The 21669-nt window shown below is 38.9% G+C and overlaps 1 long non-coding RNA gene across 1 annotated transcript; it reads left to right on the top strand.

The window, feature by feature from the left end:
* Positions 1–15732: 15732 nt before the first annotated feature.
* On the top strand, positions 15733–21037 carry LOC119628727 (uncharacterized). Its single transcript, XR_009973563.1, has 4 exons — positions 15733–15786; positions 16283–16398; positions 19038–19264; positions 20789–21037. It is a non-coding gene; the product is annotated as an uncharacterized LOC119628727 (long non-coding RNA).
* The last annotated feature ends 632 nt before the right edge of the window (positions 21038–21669 follow it).

Consider the following 21669-nt stretch of genomic DNA (forward strand, 5'->3'; position numbering starts at 1 on the left):
AATACAGATTGATTTGAATATAATCGTCTCCTTCAAAGAATACGGTTCAAAACCTGCATTAAATAAAGGTTAATAGTTAACCTGTTATTTATCTAAGATGTCGTTCCGAAGAGTTTTGTGACTGCCAATGGAATACCAAGTCAATAATTCGTTTTTCTGATTTACCAATCATTGTCCAAAAGTCAGATTACCGGCTTTGATAATAGTCGACACATGAGCAGCTGCAGAAATAAGAATAGTTTAGACGACATACTCCATAGACAAAAAAATAATTACAACAGTCAAAATTCAGAGTCTCTCAGATAATCTAGAAATTCTATGAGGAGACTGTCGTATCATCCTAGATGTGTACACAAGCCCATGTCACATCTGATGCTAAGTGCTTGTAAGGAACGCATCATTAATGCGGCCCCCATCCTGGGACATTAGAACCTCCCATTTTTTTGTTCTTCAAGCTAAACCGTAGGCGACGCTGACCTCCTCATAAACAAAATGGTAGTGCCTGTGTGAGCTCAAAACGTCTTTTGTAAGATAAGCGCGAAAAACTCTAAAGATTTTGATGGTCCCTCCATCGGAGCAAAGTTCTTCTTCCTGGAGCCAGTGCTTTTATACCCTTCTTTTTTATGTTTGATGTGACGATATACTCTCCATTCTAATTTGCAAGGGATTGGAAAAGTTCTCTACGTTAGGCAGCGGCTTTGGTAAACTTCATGACTGTACTGGGGGCACAGATAACCCCCGGGGTTATCTGTGACTGGGGGAAACCAAATAAATTCGCTACCTAATCACTGGTAGCCTAAGGGCCCAGCTATGCCCAGACGTGTAGGTGAGCTCACAGGCTCAACCTGAGAGAATTTGCTAACACTAGTCCTAGCAAGAGCAGTGCTTCGCTGAATCTACCACCGGATCGGAATCGCGACCCGCTGAGAAGATCCGGCGAGAAATTCAATGGGAAAAGGCGGCCACTGAAACGTTAACGGCGATCAGAAAAAGAAACTTGTACAATCAAACACCATTATTGAATCAAAAACGAAAATAAATTTGTCCAAATCAGTAACATAAAGGTACTGTTACACATGCTCTAAAATAGCATGCTAAAAAGCGTGCTATTGAGTATGCTCAATACGAGCAAGCTTATGAACAGCTTACATTTGCTAGCAATAGGCATGCTAGTTTTAAGTATGCTATTTATTTATGTATTTTATGTATTTATTTGTATTATACCTGTTGCAAACGACTGATCGATACTAGCATGCTCAAAAATCGCACGCCTTTTGATTTAGCAAACACGAAATGAGCATGCTACTTTTGAGCAACATTCCTGACACACATGCCACTAAGTAGCAACTGCTCAATAGAAGCATGCTTTCATGCTTGAAACGAGCATGTGTAACAGCACCTTAATAGTTTTAGTTAGAACATTTGTTAGGGAAGACGCCCGATTCGTTTTTTCTTCAAGGGACAAAAGATCTTTGTTCAAACGAGACCTTTTTCTAAAGACACGGGGGGAAGCCCTGCGCGTATTTATTTTTTTGTTATTTTATTTTATTTAGTGGACCCAAACGTAAATCGTAACGAATTCAGCGGAAGGAAACATATTACGATTCACATTTTTTTAATGTGAACACAACGTTAAAATTCGTTAATATCCTTATGATATTGCGTATAAAATTTCTTTTGATTTTGTTCTCGGTTGAAATTTTTATGAAATCTATTATCTATCTATCTATATATATATAAATGAATTGCTGTTCGTTAGTCTCGCTAAAACTCGAGAACGGCTGGACCGATTTGGCTAATTTTGTTCTTGAATTATTTGTGGAAGTCCAGAGAAGGTTTAAAAGGTAGATAAATATGAAAATGCTCGGAATTAAATAAAAATAACAATTTTGTTTTTCATTTGATGTCCCTCCCGTCGGACGGATTCCTTTTGTTTGTTTTAAGTTTATTTTATACAAAAGTTTAGATCTTTTATTTATCTATTGAGGCACTACGAAGTCTGCCGGATCAGCTAGTCTTTTGTATATATTTTTTTATGTGTGTGTTTGTCACTAGACTCCTCCTAAACGGCTGGACCGATTTGAATGATTTTTTTGTATGCGGTTGGATGGCACCCCTGATGCTTTAGATTCACAAATCAGCCCGGCAGATGGCGCTGCAGTCGATATCTAGGATAATTTATCTTTCCTAGAAATAATTTATAAGGCCAACAACGTTTGCAGGGTGAGTTAGTTACACTGTGATTGTGTAAAAAAGGGTTTATTTTAACAAGCTTTTATCAACTTAACCCTGAACGTCAATCCAACGGTATCTTCCAACATGAGTACAAAGAAAAAAACATTTTTTTTACAATTTCAAAACTTACCATTAACTTGACAACACGCGCGCGCATCCAAAATTAATGACGATACAATAATTTTATAACTTCGCTCTGATATCCTGATCAGTATCAAGAGTATTCTAATATTTTAATAAAGTTTATTAAATAAGGATTCCAAATGAACACGACTGCTCTGCTAAGAACAACCGACTGTGATGATCAAGAGTTTTTTTTTATTGCCCTTGTAGGCAGACGAGCATAAGGCCCACCTGATGGTGAGTGGTTACCGTCGCCCATGGACTTCAGCAATGCCAGGGGCAGAGCCAAGCCGCTGCCTACCGTTTAATACTCTCCACAAGCCTAATTTTTGTACATTAATTATATCATTATTTTTATTTTATTTCGCCATGTTATGTATTATGTACGTAGTATGTAATAAAATATAGACTTAATAATAGAAATATATATACTTAGACAATAAGCAGAATTGTTTTTTTTTCATTGTCCTCGCAGGCAGACGAGCATACGGCCACCTGATGGTGAGTGGTTACCGTCGCACATGGACCTCAACAGTGCCAGGGGCAAAGCCAAGTCGCTGCCTGCCATTATATGACTGTGACTATTCCGTTTGTATATTACAATTCATGGCGTCTATTCGATTCTCGATCTAATCTTTTTTAATATTGCTACGATGGATGGACAAGCTCACGGCCCACGTGGTGTTAAGTGGTTACTGGAGCCCGTAGCTGAGAAGCCACTCACCTGAGAAATGACTTCTAAGTCTTAGTTGTTGACACTAAAACGGCTGCCCCACCCTTCAGACCGAAACGCATTACTGCTTCACGGCAGAAATGGGCAGGGCGGTGGTGCCTACCCGTGCGGACTCACAAGACTTTTATTATACACTGCATGTCTTATATTATGTACAAAATATTAGCTATTTATGCAAAAGAATTAGCACACTGAGTTTCTCGTCGGATCTTCACAGGTCGCGTTTCCGATCCGGTGGTAGATTCTGCGAAGCACCGCTCTTGCTAAGGCTAGTGTTGTTAGCAAATTCTCTCAAGTTGAACGCGTGAGCTCACCTACCCGTCTGGGCGTATCTTGAATACCCTCTTAGGCCACCAACGAATATTAAGGGGATATAAAAAAGCAAAAGAAATGCGTTAAAAAAATTCAAAAACTATTTATTACGTAAACAAAGTTCCCATATCTATATCCCTTTTTTTTTTTTTTTTTTTTTCGGGGGGAAATCCTCATGGACTACCTTCGCCTAGGGAAAAGCGAAGGGGCGTGCCGGACTCCTACCGGCTAAAACCACCCCGGTGTCCACCCACACGTGCGCGCAGGGCCGCGGGAATCCAAAATTCTTCCGCAGCATATCTATATCCCTATAACAACTATTACTGCCTTCGAAATTTGAACCATGCGAATTTCGTTCATTTAGAACAAAAGGATACGCCGTGCTACTCTAGAAGTTTATGTAAAAGCCTTCTTTTTATCGTTTTTATGCTTTAATCCTTACGTGTAAGGTTCAAAATATTTTTTCGTGTAGGCAACGTTAATTTAGCCCGGGCGTACGACGTTTGGTTCTCGGAAAACATAAAAAAAAATTCTTGTTCTGTTTTTTTTTTTTTTTTCGTGCATAAGTAACCTCATCGAACATCTTCGGTTGTTTAGAATTGCAATAATGATAATTTATTATTAAATGTTGCAAAGTTTATATTGCGCTCTAGTTTTGTTATTCAATTGTTTCTCATATTACGTAATATATTACGTAATTACTAGAAATGTATATTTTGAAGGATCAATAATATCAGTATTGTTTTATAGACACTATTGCCTATATTGCCTTTGCAAGCAGACGAGCATACAGCCCACCTGATGGTAAGCGGTTACTGTTGCTCATGGACGTCAGCAATGCAGGGACAGAGCCAAGCCGCTGCCTACCGTTGAGTACTACTCTCCACCAGCCTCGTTTGAAGAAGGACATGTCATAGCGCTCGGGAAACACCGTGGAGGGGAGCTCATTCCATAGCCGGATGGTGCGTTGCAGAAAAGATGTTTGAAAACCATTAACGAATTCAATCGACATTTAATTGATAATTTAATGAAAAAATCAGCACTGATATGATTCAGTAGAATGAAAAAAGTTTGCACACTTTTTTATGTAGGTAGCATCTGTATTTAGGATTAATATTAGTGCGAGTTACGTTCCGGCGAGGATTGACATCGTACCCTGGATATTTCTCAAGAATTTATCCTTAAAACGATATCAAAATCGTGATCATAAAATCTACTCTATGATCCTGCTTTCATTATTGATCACCGATTCATCATCAGCGTCATTTAAAGTCGTATTTGTCCAAAGCGCGTCTAATATCGAAGGCAGCTGCCAACTTTTGCTAATTGAAATAAGATCTTTTACATATTCACGAATGATTTACATGATGCTTTTTTTTATTGCTTAGATGAGTGGACGAGCTCATGGACCACCTGTTGTTAAGTGGTTACTGGAGCCCATAGACATCTACAATGTAATCTACAACGTAAATGCCGCCACCCACCTTGAGACATGAGTTCTAAGATCTCACTTTAACTACGGCTATCCGGCCCTTCAAACTGAAACGCATTACTGCTTCACGGCAGAAATAGGCAGGGCGATGATACCTACCCGTGCGGACTCACAAGATGTCCTACCACCTATGCAAGAATTAATAAAAATCAAACTCTCGATAATTGTAATTTGCGTAATAACCGGTTTTGTGGGCCCGCACGTATCACCCTGCCTATTTCAAATAGACAGTCATGAATCCCAGTTTGAAGGATTAACTATACATTCCAATTGAGACTTTATGATTCGGCAGCCACGTGGCCGGTGATCGGTGAGAGAAAAACAAAAAAAAAAAAAAAATGTCAAAAAATTATATCACGTCGAAAATCGCGAGACATATTTGTTTAAACCAACATTTTTGAACTTCATTTCCACTGGCTTTGAGACGCCTAATTAACTTGACAACTCGCACGCGCATCAAATATAGATGACGGTGCAATAATTTTATCTTATACCTTTAAACGAGCAATTCTTGTATATTAATATATATATAATCAGAATCTCGGAAACGGCTCCAACGATTTTCATAAAATTTCGGGGACAATAAATCGATCTAGCTACGATTTATTTTTCAGAAAATGTTGTTTTATTCGTGTTTTCAATAATAAACTCTTCCCGACGTCTATTGGCGAATAATAATACTATTTTTCTTAATTGAGGGCAACTAACCGCTTTAAAGACACAACAAGATTTTGTTATCAAAAAAAATCATCATCTAGTTTCTTTATATACGCAGTTTTTTTCCTACCTATGCTGATAGCCTTGGAGGATATTCCAAATTCTCCTTGACGTGTAGGTGAGCTCAGGGGGTTCTAACCGGGAGTGTTGTTAACACTGGCCCTAGCAACAGCAGTGCTTCGCAGAATCTACCACCGGATCGGCAACGCGACCCGCTGAGAAGACCCGGCGAGAAACTCAGTGGGCTGTGTCTATGGGTTATTTATTCGCTCTAATATCCTCACCAGTATCAAGAAAGAGACTATAAAAAAATTAAGATGAAATGAATTGTTAATTCCGACTTGCTATTTTAGCACGTTTTTGTTTTGTTTTTGAACTACATAATAATATCGAGGGGTAAAGGATGTTCGCTTTAAGGGACATTCCGCTTAACACGGGACATTTATCTTTGTAATTAAAGATACCTTTTATTTGGTATCAGCATCAACAGTTTGTTTTTAATTGAACTTCAATCAAGTTTACTCCAATTCGAATAGCTGAAGAAGATTTTTAATTACGATATTTATAACAAACTAGCTGACCCGGCAGACTTCGTAGTGCCTCAATAGATAAATAAAAGACCTAAACTTTTGTGTAAAATAAGCTTAAATCAAATAAAATAAATACGTCCGACGGGGGACACATTCAAGGAAAAACAAAATTGTTATTGATATTTAATTCCGAGCATTATTTATGTACCTTTTAAACCTTCTCTGGACTTCCACAAATAATTCAAGACCAAAATTCGCCAAATCGGTCCAGCCGTTCTCGAGTTTTAGCGAGACTAACGAACAGCAATTGATTTTTATATAATTAATTATATAGATAGACTAGCGACCCACCCTCGCTTCGCTTCGGAAGCTGTAATTTATTATTGATTTCTCCACTATTTAATGGATGTTATTATACATATAAACCTACCTCTTCAATCGCTCTATCTATTAAAAAAAAAAAAAACCGCATCAAAATCCGTTGCGCAGTTTTAAAGATTTAAGCATACCTAAGGACAGAGAAATCGACTTTGTTTTATACTATGTAGTGATTAGATATTAAACTTTAAATAGAACTCCTGTAAAGTTGCAAAAATTTTGGTTCAAACCAAAATTCCTTTCACCACTCGATATATCTGCTTACAACGAAATCAAACGGATATCATTGGTAGTAATGATCAATTAATATTAAAGTACAAAACGTTACATTCGTGAGAGCAAACAATGAATTGCGCTTGTGTATCTAGCTGACGAAGCTCTGGTTTATCAGTGGACCGACGCCATACACCACTGGGCAGGATGTTTAGGCTAGCAGAATAACTGCTGACAGACCACCGTGGACCACGGTCTCCGGTAACCCAACGCCGATACAATAATTCCCAGAGCACTCGAATTAAATGAGTTACGAGAAAAGTAACTAGGAAGATCGGTTTAATGTTTCATTTTATATATTATGTATATTTTGTTTCTTTCCTTTTTATTGGAAATCTTATTCGGCACAACACGGATTGAATCAATGTGTGAGTTTCGATTTAATAATTCATTAGGGCGGCTTTTGTATGCTACTAGGCAGATGAATTTACTACTCACCCGATGGTAAGTGAGGGCGTCGATCGTGGACCTCAGTTGTGTTTAGCCCACTGAGTTTCTTGCCGGATCTTCTCAGTGGGTCGTGATTCCGATGCGGTAGTAGATTCAGTGAAGCACTGCTCTTGCTAGGGCCAGTCTTAGCAAACTCTCTCAGGTTGAGCCCGTGAGCTCACCTACCCGTCTGGGCGTAGCTATAGCCTCTTAGGCTACCAACGTATAGGTAGGGAAGAAGAAAACAGTCAAATCTCGGCCTCCTGGACCTCTTAAGTTTTCTGTCTATTATACCTTTGGCTCCGATTTGAATGACGATAACTTGGTGTTAGCAAAATCCAGAGACATCAAAACGTGAATACTCAACCTGTGTTCTTGAATTAAGAGCGATCCATCATGAAATGCCTTTATAAAGCTACGTACCTATAAGCTTCATGTGCCTAGTGCCTCCTCGTTCTAAATAAATAAAACATGAATTCATTCATATTGTAGTTCAACGATAACACTTTTCTTTTTTTATGGATTGATTGGATGGATGAGCTCACAGCCCACCTGGTGTTAAGTGGTTACTGGAGCCCATAGACATCTACAATGTAAATGCCGCCACCCAACATATAAACTTTTTAATAAACACCACCCATACGAAGGATGTTCGAAAATCATTTTAAAAAAAAGTTCGAACGAAAACAAAACGAAAAACAATAAAAAAAAAAGTTTCAAAGTTTTTTTTTTGTTTTTCTTTTATAAAAATCAGTAATCCGTAGTTAATAGCCAAGAAAATTAATAAATATTTCATTCGTATGATTTCAGTTCAACAAAACAGAATTAATGGCAAATAGGACCTGTCCATAAGGCCTTCAGAAATCAAACGTCAATGAGTGACAGAAAAAAAAAATTATTAAAGCGCCCACGAAAGGTGCTCGGCGACATAATGCGTTCGGAGCGCGTGCGTGGGACAGCTGCGGGTGCATCTGCCGAGCCCCCGCTCCCCCCGCACCCCGCAACACGGTCATCCAACGCGAGCATCTGGGAGGCTCTAGCCTAGTTTCTCGTTTTGTTTTTATTTTCATAATCTTTGACCATATGTCAAATTGTAGAACGTTTCGCTTGGCGCCAACATCCGCTTTCGAATGAAATTCTTTTTTTTTTTTTTTAGGATCCAATAAATAATAATGGTATCATGTGGCAATAATAAATTGTTGTAGATTAAATTTAAAAGTTTAAAACGAGTTTTTTTTTTTCGGAATTTTAATTCTATTTACAAAATTTATTGAACAATATTTATCTTTTTTTTAAGGGGTTTTATGACCTGGTATCTAAGACCTTTAGGTCAAGTCTCATTTTAATTTATATTCTTATTTTTATGAAAAACGATAATATGGAGTGAAATGAAATGAAGATGATTAATTTGAGACATTAATCAACGGAGATGAAATTAGATGAAATGAGATAAGATGATATGGGATGAAATATAATCTCAGTAAAATTGTTGTTATTTACTACTGAGACTTTTTCAGTTGACTTTTTGGAGGATCCCGAGGAGCTACGTTCAGCGGCTTTGTTTCATTTTGACCCATTTGTGCACTTGCACAGATATTAAACAGTTAATAAACAATCGTTATTACACATTTAAACCCGAAGAAACACTAAATAGACAAAATAAAACAAATCACACAACTTCACTCCTCGCGTTCCCGCCAAAAAGTTCAATATTTATCTGAGTATGTAGTGGCAAAGAGTACATTTATTTGGTAATAGTTCAATCTCGACGTGCGTCCCTGTTCTGATTTTTTTTTGTATTATTCATTGAATATAAATAAATAACTGGTAACAAATCACGTACTGTCATTCGGCCCGAAATTAGGATTCCCTGCGCTATGGGTACCAGAGACTAACATACATACATACTTTATACGTTTAAATATATACATATGTATATAGTTAATTAGCTCCCAGCCGTTGTAACTATACTGAGATCATAGAACTTATATCTCAAGGTGGGTGGCGCATTTACGTTGTAGATGTCTATGAGCTCCAGTAACCACTTAACACCAGGTGTGCTGTGAGCTCGTCCATCCAATCTAAGCAATAAAAAATAAAAAAACAAACTGCAAATAAACCTTAATCACACGAGTGTTTTCCCGACATGGGAATCGAACCCACGACACTTACCGCAGCTGTCAGGCCCTCTAACTAATGTACCACTGAGTCAGTCAGAATATAATATATTAACGTATAATATAGTTCATGTTTTAAGGATCTTATGTACATACCTACTTTTGTTTTATAGTCCGTAAAGGAGTTCCACTAAAATTTGAAGTCGTCGTGGCCTAAAGGATAAGACGTCCGGTGCATTCGTATGTAGCGATGCACCGGTGTTCGAATCCCGCAGGCGGGTACCAATTTTTCTAATGAAATACGTACTCAACAAATGTTCACGATTGACTTCCACGGTGAAGGAATAACATCGCGTAATAAAAATCAAACCCGCAAAATTATAATTTGCGTAATTACTGGTGGTAGGACCTCTTATGAGCCCGCGCGGGTAGGTACCACCATCCTGCCTATTTCTGCCGTGAAGCAGTAATGCGTTTCGGTTTGAAGGGTGGGGCAGCCGTTGTAACTAAACTTGAGACCTTAGAACTTATATCTCAAGGTGGGTGGCGCATTTGCGTTGTGGATGTCTATGGGCTCCAGTAACCACTTAACACCAGGTGGGCTGTGAGCTCGTCCACCCATCTAAGAAATAAAAAAAAAACAGCAAATCGAAAACAGTTCATTCCCGATCCTGTGGACCGAATAGTAAACAGTCGACGTCGCCCTAAACACGTCATTACGGAACCTCCCGATCATTAACGGTGCTTTTAGGCACCACAAGCACCGGTCACCGTGCTCGTCGAACCCGTCGCAAGCGGGTTCGACGAGTGAATTAACCCATAGACACAGCCCACTGAGTTTCTCGCCGGATTTTCTTAGTGGCTCACGTATCCGATCCGGTGGTAAATTCTGCGAAGCACTGCTCTTGCTAGGGCCAGTGTTAACAACACTCCCAGTTTGAGCCCTGTGAACTCACCTACACGTCAAGGAGAAGCTGAAATAGCCTCTCAAGGCTAGCTAGCTATCAGCATAGGTAGGAAAAAAAACAGCTCTCTCTCTCTAGACCCTAAGGACAAAATTAGCTCTGCGTCGATAACATGCATTAAGCCTGGAAATAAATTGAGCAAGTTATGGCATTCGGTGGATCTTCATGGTCGACATACAGAAGAATCGTCACAGAAGGTCACCCAATTATTCTAGTTTTAAGCTTAACCCAGATCACGAATTGAATCTCCACATAACGGAACGAATCGGAAAATGAAGACTTTATTGTGGAGATTAAAAATCAAAACAAGTTTTACGTTTAAAATATTGGCAAAAATAAACAGAACAAAACTAGAATTCGCCTGTACAATTTATACGACCGATTAAAAAAGTTATTTACCCAAACACAGACTATAATACATTTACATTGCGACCGGAAAGTATTTGTAATTAGTCGGGTTAACAGCAATGGCGCACAGCTGGCGTCGCAGATGCGCGCGCAGATTGCAACTGTACCTGTTGTTGTTCCTTGGAACATTTTGTTAGCGTACTACTCGATTATTTCAAAATTAACAATTAAAAGTATGCTATGTAAATGTTATACTAAGCAAATGAAGTATAATTGAGGCGATTGCATATTATCTATACCTAAATCTTTAGAAAAAAAAAGGTATAAAAATTAGGTAGGTATATCAACAGAAGTTAATTTGTGGGTTAATAATAATATATATAGGCCATTAGTGTATTTTCAACACGATTTTATCAGCTTATTAAATATGCATGTTTGTTTGTATGTGGCCGTTTTCCAATTATAGCACAAGAGCGCATTATGCGGCATAATGCTCAGCTAAGCTTCAGCATTATTCGGCATTGTGCGTCACTGAGTCGCATTATGCTCTGTAATTGGAAAACTACCATTAAGTAATGGTTAATTACAGAGCATAATGTGACTCAGTGACGCACAATGCCGAATTATGCTGAAGCTTAGTTGAGCATTATTCGGATGATTAATTACAGAGCATAATGCGACTCAGTGACGCACAATGCCGAATTATGCTGAAGCTTAGTTGAACATTATGCGGATGGTTAATTACAGAGCATAATGCGACTCAGTGACGCACAATGCCGAATTATGCTGAAGCTTAGTTGAGCATTATTCGGATGGTTAATTACAGAGCATAATGCGACTCAGTGACGCACAATGCCGAATTATGCTGAAGCTTAGTTGAGCATTATGCGGATGGTTAATTACAGAGCATAATGCGACTCAGTGACGCACAATGCCGAATTATGCTGAAGCTTAGTTGAGCATTATGCGGATGGTTAATTACAGAGCATAATGCGACTCAGTGACGCACAATGCCGAATTATGCTGAAGCTTAGTTGAGCATTATGCGGATGGTTAATTACAGAGCATAATGCGACTCAGTGACGCACAATGCCGAATTATGCTGAAGCTTAGTTGAGCATTATGCGGATGGTTAATTATAGAGCATAATGCGACTCAGTGACGCACAATGCCGAATTATGCTGAAGCTTAGTTGAGCATTATGCGGATGGTTAATTACAGAGCATAATGCGACTCAGTGACGCACAATGCCGAATTATGCTGAAGCTTAGTTGAGCATTATGCGGATGGTTAATTATAGAGCATAATGCGACTCAGTGACGCACAATGCCGAATTATGCTGAAGCTTAGTTGAGCATTATGCCGCATAATGCGCTCTTGTGCTGTAATTGGAAAACGGCCTGTATAACAACTGAATTTGAACGTCATTTTCACTGACATCAAGATTTCAAATTAATTGCAATAGTTACACGCTTATTAAGGCTGATGATGACTATACGGTATTTTTCGCTCTATTGTGCTCCAGAATCAAAAAGATAAAAAAATAAATGAAATTTAAACACATATACATATATCTATACTATACTATGTAATATTATAAAGCTGAAGAGTTTGTTTGGTTGAACGCGCTAATCTCAGGAACTACTGGTCCGATTTGAAAAATTATTTCAGTGTTAGATAGCCCATTTATTGAGGAAGGCTATAGGCTATATAACATCACGCTAAGACAAGCGGAGCATCAATTAAAAATGTTTCAAAATCTGGGTTTTTTCCCTTTTGAGAGCTTCCGCTGCGTGCGCTGCAGAAACGGTTAAAGTTTCGCTAAAATAATGTATGACAGAATTATACCTATTAAAAGATCTAAAAAAAACCGCGACAGCATATGTCTATATGTTAAGGTTGGCTCACTATAACGTTTTTTATGCTAACCAAATTTGTTCTAAAATAAAGCATAATTTGTGAACTATTTCACGCGAGCGAAGTCGCGGGCAAAAGCTACTATAATATAAATGTTCATTAACACAATATACAAATTGCAATTTTATGCAAATAGTTCAAATACTCATAGTTTGAAAGAAGTGGTCGTTTAGTCTTCCGAGACCGTATTTCCAACTCATAAAATTAATTAGTCCCCAATGCGACCATAATTGATTTATCGGCGTCTAGACAAAACAGGTTTTTTTTTTTTATAAAACAATACTGACATTGACTGCATGTCACAGAACTAAAATGCTCTGAGGAAATAAGTGCTCTGAGGAATTGTTCGAGATGATACCGTCATCTCGTTTTTACCATCGCACCGCCCGCCACCGGAGTAGAGTGCATCCATACTACCTGGAGCCACTGCGTTCATCCACAGTGCGTTTCCAGAGGTCTTTTTTGCCACGTACCATCCGGCTTTGAAATGAGCTCCCCTCCACGGTGTTTCCCGAGCGCTATGACATGTCCTTCTTCAAACGAGGCTTGTGGAGAGTATTAAGAGGTAGGCAGCGGCTTGGCTCTGCCCCTGGCATTGCTGAAGTCCATGGGCGACGGTAACCACTCACCATCAGGCCCTATGCTACTAATTCCGTCTGCCTAATAAGGCAATAAAAAAAAATATATTAGGCCTGTTTCCTTTTGGCAGTTCCCGCGTATCTGTAATAGCCTCTTTTGGCTCTCAGCAAATAGGTAGGAGAAAAAAAAGTTTCCTTTTAATTTCAAATGCTTTCGCGAATATGTATGTAGCGTAATGTTATACAAGTTGCGGTTGATTTTCCTAGAGCGCGACAACCGGTTCGATCCGGGCCGACCGTTACTCGGCCCACGTGCCCTCGCACTCGAGTACAACTTCCGCGGATCGTGGATTCAATTTTAATTCGGAATTTGAGGAGAGTAGACTTTTGGTTATGACAAAAAAAAAAAAACTTCAATAAGTATTCATTTCTCTCTCTCTCTCTCTCTCTCTCTCTCTCATTTTCTTTTCCTATCTGTATATCCTATACACAATTATGTACCCATGTAAATTTTATGAAATATTGTCATCTTTCATTCTTCAGTACCAATTTATAGTTTAAATATTTGGTGTGTAAGTATATGTATACATGTACATTTATGAAAATTTTATTATCCGTTTCAAACCTCTTACTACTTATCTGATCCTTTTCCGTGTTCCGTATCCTTTTTTAACTTAGTTTCTCAATCTTTTTATTTACGTCATTGGCAAAAAGTAAACGCTATTGCCAAAAGAAGAAGAAAAAAAATCATGTAGATTTGTAGTTTTTTAAAGCGTTTTTAGAAGTTTTGCTGGCGGTAGAACAAATTTTCAAATTCAAATTCAAAATCATTTATTTCAACTTAGATGTCAGTATGACACACTTGTTGAATGTCAAAATATAAATAACAATGTTAACTCTACCACCGGTTCCAAAAAAAGCCACAGTCCTGAGAAGAACCGGCAGACATCTTGTGAGTCTGCACAAAGTATCACCACTACTCACCACCCTGCCTATTTCTGCCGTGAAGCACTGATGCGCTTCAGTTTGAAGGGCGAGACAGCCGTTGTAACTATATTGAGACCTTAAAACTTTGTCTCGAGGTGGCGGGCGGTATTTACGTTGTAGATGTCCATGGGCTCCGGTAATCGCTTAACAGAAGGGCTATGAGCGCGTCCATCCATCTAAACAATAAAAAAATATGTAAGTAGGGTGAACCCCATAGGTTTTAACTAATTGGTATTCTATGGGTATTCATTATGAGTTGCGGACATTTATGATGACAAATTCTCAGCGGAACCTACAATGAATTTTGTCTAGTCTTATCTCGGCAATCTCGCGATGCCTCTCGTGGTGATTTTTGAGACGAACAAACTGCCACGCTTCAAAATACTCGCCTTCCGTATGCAAAGAAAAATGAGTAAGCTTTCGGAGCTTGTGAACACAACGATACCGGTCACCAAAAGAATTTCAGCACGCCCAAAGCTGCGAAGTCATATTGGAATATTTTTACATTTTCTACCGTCCCAGATAGAAGTCGCAGGTTAAACTTGAAAATCATTATTATTATGTAAACATGTAGGGTGTTCATAAGTACTCATTATTATTCGCCTGTTAATTGACATTTGAGAGTCCGAATTTTTGCGTTCAAAGCCTCAGTCCCAGCGCCGAAATAATTGAATTTTAATAAAGAAAAAAAAAAATTTTTTACTAATCCAATATACGCATTTTGTCGATAAAAGCATGCCCTGTTTAAACAGCCAAAAATAATATCGCTATGAACGGAACGAACTTGACGCTGTGTCAAATATCACACGGTTCATGATGGCCACCGCGCGACACAGTACAGATAAATAAAAATATTATCGTTTCTATTTTCTATATGAGGATTTGAATTAAAATGTGTTTGTTTTTTGTTTATTTCGCTTTTCTGTAAATGGAGTTTAAAGAATAATATTTAATACTTAGAGTATAAATCGATTATGATAGCTTATTTAAATCGATTTCCGCTAAAAATTAAGGATCACCTTTCTAGTTATACAATTCTCCATCTTAATGTCCGGTCACTGAGAAAATTGTGTTCGTAATCCAAGGGTATCACTTTTCTTTGTGATTCAAGGATCACATGTGACCCGGAGGTCTTTCCAGTTTCACCAGTACAGGAAGGCGAGCAAAGGCTCCGTCAGGAGAGGTAGCATTTACTAACAGCTGCCCGAGCGCCTTTTTTTATCTATTTATTTTATTGCTTAGATGGATGGACGAGCTCACAGCCCACCTGGTGTTAAGTGATTACTGGAGCCTATAAACATCCACAACGTAAATGCGCCACTCACCTTGAGATATAAGTTCTAAGTTCTCAAGTATAGTTACAACGGCTGCCCCACCCTTCAAACCGAAACGCATTACTGCTTCACGGCAGAAATAGGCAGGGTGGTGGTACCCACCTGCGCGGACTCACAAAAGGTCCTACCACCAGTAAATGATAAGCTATGTGATAAAAATTACAGTTAATAATAAAAATACTTGACCGACTGTAAGTAATCTACACTGTGCGCTTAGTCAACCACTCCAATTAATGCGTCACTCAAACATAACTAAACATAACTGCACTTGGCAAGTTCAAGTGTAGTACGTACAAACTTAAACAGCTCAATAATGAAGTAAGTTAATGAATTTACTACATATTCATGTGTTTGCAAGGCGGATTATGTCGGAAGGGATAAAATTATTTTCGTTGATATCCATCAGACACTTTTTGATTGTAATTACAAGCTTAGGCGCCATCAACCATAAGATATGAGGTGGAAATCTCAATTGTTTTATGTAACTGCCCGCCCTCAATGCAAACGCACGACCGTAATTAAAATTTATAAGATTGTATGTTTGATTTTGTTAGAATTCGTATTATTTCATTGTGAAAGTCGTCTTTACTTAAAAACATATTTTATAGTAGGTACAATAGTCATCTCATCCTTCAAACCGAAACGCATTGCTACTTCACGGCAGAAATAGGCAGGCTGGTGGTACCTACCCCTGCGGACAATATTGGTACCTGCGGGATTTGAACACCGGCACATTCGCATCGCTCAACTAAGCCGGGCGTCTTATCTTTTGAGCAACGTTTCCCTAAAGATAATTCTAGAAACATCTTTTCAGTGTTCCATAAAACGTTATTGCTTCGAACACATCAGATCTTGAACAATGTCCCCATCCGGAAACAGTACAAAAGCGAGCCCTTTTGTAACATTTCTTTCTTAGAAAACAGTACGCAGGTAAAGATTCCATTGGCATGTTATTATCTACGAAACGCGTATTTGAATACGTACCTAAAACTGACAATAATACATAATGAATATTGGAAGGCCGGTTTTTGTTTTGGGGTAAAAGTGTATTTGCAGTTACGGGTGGGTGCCATAGAAATATTTTTGTTGAGGCAAATTTACCCGGCCAATGAATCGGTCCAGTTATTCTTGGAAAGGTTTTGAGGCAAGAACAACGATTATTATCAAAGTTTCTAGCATTGTTAAAGTAAAGTATGTTAAAAATGAATTTATATTCGATTTTCTTACTGGACGTGAACGTAAATGCGTAAATAGGTAACTTGTTTTGGTTTTTTTTTATAGTTAATAACGCTTATCATCCAGCTGGCATTATGTTTCATAGGCCATAGACAAAAATCGCACATTTAATAGAGCTATAACAGGGATATAAATAAAGTTCTATATCATCAAAATAGCTTTAGCGATACGACATTAATACATTATCCATCTAAGTCATTCTAAGTAAATACTTTGACGAAATCACGCATCCACACATGCGACTCTAAACACAGCTGACATCAAACAAATTGGCGGGAGAATAATTAAATTCGTGCATCTCATAAACGTCAAAAGTATAAATTTTAGCTAAAGAGCCAATAAGTACCAAGTAATCCTTCCATATCGTATTTTTAGATTTTATTAAAACATTTACTGGTTTTTAAGCGGCGCCTTCGCCGTATGTTCAAAAGGTGTAAATTATTTCCTCTAAGCTTTCACGTAATTGTTCTTAAAAGAATAAAATCGTTTTCAGTTGGAAGCTTTTTTCGGGACAAAAGTAATGGCAATATTATGGTATAATCTTTCTAATCTAGCCTAGGTCATGGCATAAAACTATAATATTATATTAGGTAGGTATATCATCGCGTTACCGACCCGTTGTTTTGTTTCAGCTTGAATGAAGGACAAACAAACACGCACTTTACAAAAAAAAAACCAAATACTTTCACATAGCATGGATCACCAACATTAGTATGAATTTTGAATATATTACAATTTACAATGCATCATTATTAATGGAAATTTCAAAATGGATCTGAATGAAAATTGCGAGGGGCCCGTTAGTCAAACCTGACTAACTTGAATCTAACTTCCACTTGTAATCTGAAACTTTAGTGGTGCCATAACGCATGTTTATATGTTTTTGAAGATTCAATTTTAACTACACAACGTTACATCCTTCATCGTAAAAGGGTGAAGTGAGCCCACCGCGTTTCTCGCCGAATTTTCTCAGTGGGTCCTTATTCCGATCCGGTTGATCCGTATATTCAGCTTTTTTTCCCCCTACCTATGCAGATGAGGCTATATCAGCGTTACCCTAGCGTGTAGGTGAGCTCTCGGGGCTCATACCGGAGTCGTTGCTAACGCTGGCCCTAGCAAAAGCAGTGCTTCGCATAATCTACCACCGGATCAGAAACGCGACCCACTGATAAGATCCGGCACTCATTAGGCTAAAGATTCAGCGAAGGACTGCTCTTGCTAGGGCAGATGCTAGCAAAGTTTCCAGGGCTGATCCTTCATCAAAAAAAATCTCCTCATACAAGTAAAACAATTTAACAGATTTGACATTTAACATACTACCGTGCAAACTCTACGATTTTTATTTTATTTTTTTACTGCATCGATGGGTGGACGAGCTCACAGCCCACCTGGTGTTTATTTTTTTTTATTTTTTTTTATTGCTCTGATGGTTGGACGAGCTCACAGCCCACCTGGTTTTAAGTGGTTACTGGAGCCCATAGACATCCACAACTTAATGCCGCCACCCACCTTGAGATATGAGTTCTAAGTTCTCAGTATAGTTACAACGGCTGCCCCACCCTTCAAATCGAAACTGCTTCACGGCAGAAATAAGCATGGTCGTGGTACTTACCCGTGCGGACTCACAAGAGGTCCTACCATCAGCAAAATGACGGAATCATTAAACTACGGATCCATTACGGAATCCAGACACTTTGTTCGGCTTGATATTCTCAGCTAAACAATCTAGAAACCGTTTAGTTTATCGGTGGCAATACACGAATTTTCACAACGCCGCTCCATCCCTAACTAGAAACGCCCTGACGTACCCACTACGACTTCACAAAGAGCGCCGAATGTGTTTTTTTTGGCGCTCTCAGGTATCGCTAACATCTTTTATGTAGGTACGCACTGAATATTATAAGTACGTACGTATTATGAATGGGTAGGCAAAAGGAATGTTTGTGTGCGCGTTTGAAAGACGCAGGTGTTCAATCTTGTAAAGTTTCCCAACGCAGCTGTCTTTAAACAAGATGTCCGACGTGCGATGCACAGATCTACAAAATCGGAATAAGTTAATTTAAATTATATAAAGCTATTGTGAATTGAATACGGTCGTGTTACTTCTAATTCACGATGCTCCACACTCGGCAGCAGATGGAAGCAAATGGCGTGGAAAGATCCTCACGACCCTCAGTATTAAGGAAACCAAAGCTAGAAGGAAAATACTTCTAATTGGGGTCACAAATTAGTTAGGTACCTATTAGTTTATTCTTCGATTATTTATTTCAAAGCCTTCGGCTCAACCGCTGAACTCAAGGCGAATTTAATGGTAAATGATTACTGTTTTCAAGGAGGCGACGGACATTGTCAAGGAGGCCACAAACACCAACGTCCCGGGCGCCATTAAGCAGGCCGAATGCAGGCAACATTGAAGGAAGCTGGTGCAAAAACTGGACTAAGGTGGTCACGACCCTCAGTAATAAGGAAGCAACGAAGAAGAAGATTACTGTTTGTTGTCATTGGACATCAGCAACGTCGCCTAATGCCGAGAACTCTCCTCGGACCTCGTTTGACGAAGGTAATGTCATAGCGCTCAGGAAACACCGTGAAGAGTTGTTCATTGCAGAGACTAATGGTACGTTGTAGAAATAGTGTCTGGAAACGCACTGTGGATGAACTCGCTCCCGGCTGACCCGTGCTCGCCCAACTATCCTGATAAACTAGAAAGGCCCACAGACAACAAGCAAAAGTGTTGATTGTTGCCTTCCTAAGAATAAACAACTCTACTTCGGTGACGATGCGATGAGTTTTTTTTTTTTCGTAAATGCCGCCACCTCCCTTGAGATACGAGTTCTAAGGTCTCAATTTTTACAATACAACGGCTGCTCCGCATTTCAAACCGAAACGCATTACTACTTCACGGTAAAAATAGACAGGGTGGTGTAGCTACGCGTGCAGACTCCCAAGACGTCCTACCACCAGATGCACGTGCGATCTAGCTGTGAGCTCGCTCTCCAGACATAGTATAGCCAGAATATCACCACGAGGCTACCGGTAGTTCTGTAGCCAACAAAAACACTTACTCAGAGCACTCCCCGTGGAACATCATACCCGATCCTGTGGACCGAATGATAAACATTCGACGTCGCCCTAAACACGACATTACGGATCCTCCCGATCCATTAACGGTGCTTTTAGGTACCTCAAGCACCAGTTACCATCCTCGCCGAACCCGTCACTTGCGACGAAGGGCTCGACGAGTAAATCAACCCATAGACACAGCCCACTGAATTTCTCACCGGATCTTCTCAGTGGGTCGCGTTTCCGACCCAGTGGTAGATTCTGCGAAGCACTGCTCTTGCTAGAGCCAATGTTATCAACACTACTGTTTGAACCCCGTGAACTCACCTGCACGTCAAGGAGAAGCTGAAAAAGCCACTCAAGGCAGGAACACACTATTCAAAATAAAGATAGAGCCTTTCCGTAGACCCAAAGTAAGTACCTAAATTGATTTGACGCTCAACAGACTACAAAAGAGGATGTCGTGACGGTGGAACAGCGACTCTAGCGGCAAACGTTCCAACTACATACGAATTTGAGTTAACTTTTACGCTATCGAGAACATTAAAAAACTCTCACTAAGCACACAGGACGCCCTTGGCAGAGCCCATTCAGTCTTCTTCTTCTTTCTCTGCCTTTCCTCAAGTATTCCGCTGGTAGATGCATAGTTCAGCACGGTTTTGTTTAAGTTACTGATGTAATGGATACGTGATGTATAGAAAGATAATTTTCTATAAGATATCACTTAGCTCACTTGACTCAAAAAGTCATGTCTATTGCAAATAAAATTTGCGTATTTATAATGCACATGCAAAATATTCAATCTACTTGGTCGGTCCGGAATTCCGGATACAGTTTTTATTGTTGCCTATAAAAAGATTTAGCATTAATCGACACTAAAATATTTAATGCCTACGTATTTGGCGCCATTTTTGAATCCGTTACATTTAAATCAAAGTGGAAAATGGATATATCATTAATCATCACTTTTAGGGTTTAATCTCGTATTTATTAAACTTTATTTAGTATTAATTTATTTCAGACGTCAGTTCTCCGCGACCACGCAAACCGTAAAGTCTATGAAACGTTGGAAAGAATGTGTAATAACAATAAAAAATGGGAGATTAGATAAACCGTGAAACTAATCTAAACTATGTCTATATCCGGCGAAAACCGAAGAAAACACTGGACAATAGCTGTTAATTACATCTAAATATAATGTAATTACGTGTTCATGAATCTTATATAAGACTGTTATTTGACAAGTAAAATTACCGTTAACTAAAATTAACACGTGTTTCGTTTATTTTTTCTAAACCGACCTTGTAACTTGGCCTTGAAATTATGGGGTCCTACAGAATATGCACGTAGGGCTGTCAGTTTGCAAATTTAGGATGATTATTTAATGAATATTAAGATCACTGTGCAAAAAATCAAAGTGCAAAACATGGTGCTTTTAGGTACCTCAAGTACCGGTCATCGTTCTCGTCGAACCCGTCGCTTGCGACGAAGGGCTCAACGAGTAAATTAACCCTTAGACACAGCCCACTGAGTTTCTCGTCGGATCTTCTCAGTGGGTCGCGTTTCCGATCCGGGGGTAGATTCTGCGAAGCACGGCTCTTGCTAGGGTTCGTGTTATCAACGTCGACAGATTTGAGCCCCGTGAGCTCACCTACTAGTTAAGGTTACGCTGATATAGCCTCTCAAGGCTCTCAGCTTAGGTTGAAAAAAAAAACAAAACAATTTTTTTTTTTTTACGCTGCCCCTAATTTTATCAATACATTGTTCTTTTTTGTATCGTCGTACGAAATTTGGAAAGTGACTTGAATATATATTTATTAATTTTGAAATAAAGAATTGAAATTAACTAAATGGACAATGTGAGAAAGAGTTCTACAACTTGGTTATCTTTAATAACCGATT

This window comes from Bombyx mori, chromosome 7, assembly GCF_030269925.1.
Source record: "Bombyx mori chromosome 7, ASM3026992v2".
NCBI classification, from domain to species: domain Eukaryota; kingdom Metazoa; phylum Arthropoda; class Insecta; order Lepidoptera; family Bombycidae; genus Bombyx; species Bombyx mori.